Below are 7,279 nucleotides of genomic sequence, written 5' to 3'. Positions count from 1 at the left end.
ATAATAATAATAATAATAATAATAATAATAATAATAATAATAACGGAATACGAATCTCCAATTATATCGTGGCATTTTTCAAGGTGACTCACTTTCACCTCTAATTTTTTGCATAGCCCTAATTACCCTTACAAGTGAACCTAACAGAACAGGGTATGGTTATAAATTTGACGATAAGAAAATAGCCCATCTAATTTATATGGAAGACTTAAAATTCTATGGCATAGAAAATAATTAACTTGAAGGCATATTATGTACTGTGAGAGCATTCAGTAATAACATCGGGATAGAATTTGGTCTGGATAAATATGCCAAGGCCACTTTCAGAAAGGGAAATTGAAGACCTTAAATTCAGTCGTGTTAGATGCGACACAATTATAAAAAAACTTGAGCAGGAACAAATTTACAAAACCACGGAATTATTGAAGGATCTGGAATTCAGGATGCAAGCATGAAAGACCAGATCAGGAAGCAATGTTACTGGAGAATTTCGAGCAGTGCTGAAATCTGAGCTAAATTACACAACAAGGTGTTAGCTATAAATTCCATAGCAGTTTTAGTTGTTATTTATGGTTTAAATGTGTTAAACTGGAATATCAGTGAGATTAAAACAAATTGACCGAAAAATTCATAAGCTGCTAATTTGCAATAAGATGCACCATCCAAAAGAAGACTCAGATAGTCTTTACTTTCCCAGATCCCATTTGAAATCTCTTACAAATCCACCACAACTGAACTAGCCGAATATCTTGAACTATCTAACGACTGGATGCGAAAACTCATTGAAACCCAAGAGAGGCGTGAGAAGCTTCATTTTGTCATGAAGGAGATCAAATCATTTACCACTGATTTCATACATAATAACCAGGCTCAAGAGCATGTTGGTAGTACAGCAACTGTTGTTGCAAAGAAGGTGAAAGCAATGCCAATGGAAAAAGCGTATGAACAATTGGTTGATAAATGGGAACAAAAACCTCTGCATGGTAAATACGCGGCCCGTAACAAACAGGCTCATGTAGACCAAAAGCACACGCCTAAGTGGCTACGGAGCTCAGGGCAAAAGGCATAGAGTGAAGGCTTCATGTTAGGTGTCCAAGGTAAAATCTTATTGACTCGCAACTACCAAGCCAACGTGACGAAAACTGGAGTAGATTCAAAGTGCTGAGACTACAACGATCATATTGAAACAGTAGACCACCAAATCTCTAAGTGTAAAGAGTTGACCAATATCTATAATGGTTAATATGTCGGTATTATAAAGTCAAAACTGCTCACAAATGGTATTAGCACCAATCTGAGGCTATAACCGAATGAAAAATAGAAGCGACTCTTTGGCACTTTCCAGTATGTACAGAGATACCCATCAAAGCTAATAAACCAGATATTGTTGTGGAAAACCAAAACAATAAAGTTTGTTCATTGATCGGCATAAGCGTTCCTTGTGATCATAACATCTCTGCAAAAGAATTTGACAACCCCTCAGAAAATATAATGATTTCCTCATTGAAATCGAAAAAATATGGCATGTAGTACCATTTCCGTGCTCTATTCAGGCGGTACAATCCCAGTAAATAATTATTCTTGTTTTTCTTTCTTTCACATCAATTCATTTGATTTTGTAAATGAGCTATCTGACGTGTTTATGTTAATGGCCTATCCATTTATGCAGTCAGTTTCTTTGCCCTAGGTGTCAGGGAGATACCCAGTAAGAAATGGAAACAAAAGTGAAAGAAGAAAAAAAAATAATAATAAAGATTTTTCCTTTAGCTCGTACCCCAGGTACCAACTACAGAAAAATCATTATGTGCAGCTCAGGAACAAGCATTAAGGACCAATTATATGAAATGCACAATAGACAAAACTACCTATAGCGACAAATGCAAAATGTGTGGCGAGAGGAGTGAAACGGTATGGTACATGGTTAGCGAATGCCCGGCCAAAATTGGCACAACGCCATAACAAAAGACGCCATGAAAATGTGGCAAGAATGATCCATTGGGAGCTCCGTGGAAATTAGGGCTTATAAAGGGCAAAGACGTGGTATGAGAAACCTCCAGAAGGAGTCAGCGAAAATAAGGATTGCAAACTCCAGTGGGATGCAGTGATCCAGTGCGATCATCCGACCTAACATCGGAAACCGGACAATGTTGTGGCAAATAAGAAGGAATGCAAATGTATAATAATCGACATAGCATGCCCGGTGACAACGGGATCAATGTGAAAGAAGAAGAAAAAATAAACAACTATGACAATTTAAAGAGGAAAACACGAAGGTTGTGGTCAATGAAGAAAGTAGACGTTATACCAAAAGTAATTGGTGCACTTGGAAATATCAGCACTCAACTACCAACAACTCTCAAAAAAATTGGTGCAAGCGTGCAGGTAGAACACCTAAAAAATCAGCATTGTTTGGAACTACAAGAATTCTTCGTGGGTTCTTGAAGCATGACCAGTAAACAAGTGTCACCTTAGTCTGCTGTGTGTGGACAGCTGACACTTTCCATCATACTCGTCAAAATATGCTGTGAGTTTTCTTATAATAATAATAATAATAATAATAATAATAATAATAATAATAATAATAATAAATGCCCAGATGCAGTACCAGGCAGTGCCTCTCATGGCTTCGCATCTCAACTGATTGAAAATGTTATCATGTACATTGTTTTGTCTTGGTATGAAAGACGGGCTACAACAAATATTCTGCTCAATACCACAGATTTGCCTGTCTGTCAGTTGTTTGACCGTAACCAGTTGAGCATGTCCCTTAGTGGCTAACGATCACAAGTATAAGTGGAGCACCATCATTTTTATGTCATGAGAAGATTTCTTTGGGGGTTGGATAATTTACCTTTGGAAACATGGGTATTTCGTTAAACATCCTTAAACAACCCTTACTCAGGGACCTTTTGAGCGGGATGGGCTACTCGACCCGAAAGAAATTCTAACTGGACCTCCAAGGTCATGCGCTGTATATCTTGATATGAGATTACTGTGTCGCGCACATATGGTTGTGATGCATGTGTTTGGTGTACTCTGATTAGACGGGTAGGTATGATGGGTAATGCTGGACTTCCTATATTTTATCCTAGTGTCACTTTGATGCCATGCACACTCTCTCACTAAATAATAATAATAATGATGATGATGATAATAATAATAATAATAATAATAATAATAATAATAATAATAATAATAATAATAATAATAATAATAATAATAATAATAATAGGCGGCTGGACGTGTTCTTCGCTGCTCTGAACTGTCAGCAGCTGAAGACACAGAAACACTAATACAACCCAGCAGGACAACTGAAACAAAAACTCTAAAAGACTGGAATATCTATAGTTTCTTGTGAGTATTTTGAATCTCTCAAAATAAGTTAAGGAACTTACATATTTACGGCTTTCGAACACATAAACAATCAGCTTTAAAACCTTTAATATCTACATCTTTATTCCAAGAACACTGCAGTTTTCTCTGTTCGGACAGACAAAAGATCATCTCCAGTAAATTTTTAAAAAATTTCATATCTACAATTTTCTGTGAAAAAATTTTAACTTCCTTTTCTTTCCGTTCGTTCTTCCCTGAATATCCTAAAATGTAAACATCCTTTTTATTGTAAAAAAAAAGAAACACCACAGTTCCCTCATACAAACGAACACCTCAAAAAATTTAGAAACTTTAATATCTTCAATTTTGTGTGAACATTTTGTCTTCCCTTTTTCTCTGACTAACAGAATATGTAAACATGCATTTCATTGTAACAACACAATTAAATGCACGATAAAAAAATTAAGGAAGTAAGCACCTGCCAATATGTGCATACTGCACAACTACAAAGACTGTAAACCACAGCAAAATTTTTAAAAAGAAAAGAAAAATTCCAAAAGAAACAGAAAAAGAAATTCAGAAATTCAAAAGTCTGACAAGGGGAACATCTCTTCCTTCTACTATTCCCAAAGACTGGAATATCTATAATTTCCACTGAACATTTTAAATCTGCCTCAAAATAAAAAAAAGTTAGGAAACTTACGTACCTACAACTTTCGAATACGCAAACGATCAGGTTTAAAAAACACCTTTAATATCTACAACTACTGTGTGAATACTTATCATTTCCTCTCTTCCTGAGTATTCGAAAATGTCAACATCATCCTCCTTTTTATTCTGAGAACACTACCATTTCTCTCTGTGCGGTCATACAAAAGACCATATTTAGTAAATCTTAAAACTTTACTATCTACAAATTGTTTCCTTTTCATTTTGACTCTCCCTGAGTATTCGAAAATGTAAACATCCTTTTTATTACAAAAGTTCTACTGTATTCTCCAATTGGGCAGACAAACTAACATCTCAAGAAAACTTAAAAACTTTAATATATTACCCAAATACGTAAACACACCTTTTATTGCAACAACAAAATTGAAATCAGAACCCAGAGCAAATCAGAACCTGTCTGGCTGACCGAAGAAACTGAAGACACGAAAAATATCCAAAGAACTACCGACCAGTAACATGTCTCAGCACCACCTAAAAGATCCTCACATTGATACTAACTGAAATAATATGCACTTTCCTGGAACAAAGCTCTATCCTTCCACAAGCTCAAAAATGTTGTAAAAGAAATTCTTATGAATGCAATGATCAATTACTCATAAATAAAATGATTGTAGAGAATTGCCGGAGCAACAAGAACCTGAGTATAGCATGAGCTACTCAAAGCCCTTGAGATATACAAGATCTCTCCTGTCGTCTCCAAATCCTTACAAGGTAGCATGGCAAAGTGGAATATACGTCTCCTTCCAAACAATAGTAATGGGATGAGCCAATCCAACAACATCATCAAACGAGGCATTTTTCAAGGTGACTCACTCTTCCCATCACTCTTTTACATGGCACTGATCCTACTATCAAACGAACTGAGTTACACCAGGTATGGGTTCAAAATGTATAATATTATATTAAATCATCTGTTTTATATGGATGATCTGAAACTCTTTCCTGTAAATAGCAAAGGGCTAACAAGAAGTGTTAAAATGTTCAGCAGACATCGAGATGGATTTTGGCCTTGACAAGTGTGCTAAAGCAACCTTTGTAAGAGGGAGGCTCAAGCAAACAGCCTCCATTAAATTAGATACTACCATCAAGGAGCTTGACCTACAAGGAAATTATAAAAACCTGGGGATAAACGAAGGAGACAGTGTACAACATACTGCTATGAAGGAAAAATACGTAAAGAGTGTTGCAGAAGAATGTGAATCATACTAAAAACTGAACTCAATTCCAAGAATCGCATCGGAACCATTAACACCCTGGCACTTCTAGTAGTCAAATACAGTTTTAACATCATTAACCTTTTTTTAACCGGCAATAAGATGCTGATGGTGACTGTTCCTTACCATAAGTCAGCAGTGCGTTGATCTTAAAGATAAACTCAGCTGGTAGCTGTATCCTTCCTGAAAGTAATAACACTTATTCGACATAAGTCCATTAGTGTTTTCGTTACATTATCGAAACAGTTGAGCGCTTTGCACGGCATAAACATCGATTAGAAATCTACCTGTTCTTCTTCTAAAAAAAAAGTGGTAGGATGATCTTCATGATATACTTAACTGATATTCTAGTCCCTTTTGCACGTGATAAGATCTGTTCGATATAAATTCACACATCAACAGTGACGAACTATCGAACAAGTGCAGTGTGCCCGACAGGCTCATCACACTACGCGGCACACAACGAGGATACAGTTTGTTAGCAGATCCATCATGGCCATGTCTCTAGAGTCATTTCCGAACAGACCAAAATTCCCAGATCAAGGGCTTACAGACATTCTCATAAATTTCAGCCTGCAAAACTTTCAGAAGAGACAAATCAGGATGTTCATACCGACCCAACAATCTCTTCCAGACGCTCACCCAGTCATACCTTTCATTTGGTAGAATGAGAGTGTTGACTTTCCAACATTCAGTTTTAAGAGTAAAACATCTTTTGGCAGAACCGCAATCGCCTGTGTTAAAATGTATAATTTAGAATAAAGTTCCGAAAAATGTGATGTGATACGGTGGTTGCATGCTTCAAAGGCCATAAGAGAGAAGGACACAAACAAAAATAAAATGAAAAGCAATGAACATATGTAAGAAATTGTGTACTGTCACCAAACTAGTGAATGTGAATAATTCTTACAAATGGAGAGAAAAACAGAATGTTTCTGAATAACAACTCCACACTCCAACTTTCTATCCATCCATCCATCCATCCATCCATCTATCCATCCATCCCTTCGTCTCTGTCTACTCTTCCTATGAAGGTCACCTCCTCCAGGAGGTCCTTAGAGAAGCAGCCATCGTTACATTTTCCAGCCGGGTTCCTAATCATGACCAAATGAAAATGTATTACATTCTATCTATACTATACAAAATCATATCGTACTCAAACGTAAGTCTATAACCTATTTACTCTCATTATAACAATACGGGGAGCTGACTGAATCGTTAGCATGCCGAGCAAAATGCTTAGCAGCATTTCATCCGTCTTTATGTTCAACTTCTACCGAAGTCGACTATGCCTTTCATCCTTTCGGGGTCGATAAATTAAGCACCAGTGAAACATTGGGGAGTGGGGGTCGATGTTCGCTCCCCACAAATTTTAGGCCTTTAGTATTTCGCCGAGATCGACCTTGCCTTTCATCCTTTCTACCTAAGATTAGAACGTTATTATTCTACCTCTTGGTCTCCTGCTGGCTGGCTGGGCTTAAAGAGTCAGCCTTGCGACTCTTTATTGCAAAGTCACGAATCGCACCTGCCCGGTGAGTACAACCAAGAGAAATACTGTAAGCCATGTTTCCGACTCTCTAACAATTTTGACCCCCCACACCGTCCTAATAAAGTTGGTATTTAACTATAAAACGAAAGCGATAATTGGATAGCAGTAATATAACACTAAACTACATAAATAGCTTTTTATGATATTAAACTGCCATAATAATCTATGGGTGTCCAATTAACGGCATCTAGAACCTGTAATGGTTACTTAGTCTCAATAGCTAATGTCAGCAATAACAACATTAAAAAAAGACGCTATTTAATCGTGTACGCGATCATTATATTCTACATCAGCTAAAAATGTTCTGTTCTCCCCAACTTTTGATATAATATCCAACTTAAATTCTATATTCATGAACAATTAATATTTCAGCTGATTCAGATTTTGTATACATATTTTAATTTTTTACGTTTTTAGTTCTAGAACATATGTGATATATATATATATATATATA

Source organism: Octopus bimaculoides, chromosome 3 (assembly GCF_001194135.2).
Source record: "Octopus bimaculoides isolate UCB-OBI-ISO-001 chromosome 3, ASM119413v2, whole genome shotgun sequence".
NCBI lineage: Eukaryota > Metazoa > Mollusca > Cephalopoda > Octopoda > Octopodidae > Octopus > Octopus bimaculoides.
Note: the sequence above shows the minus strand (reverse complement) of the source record.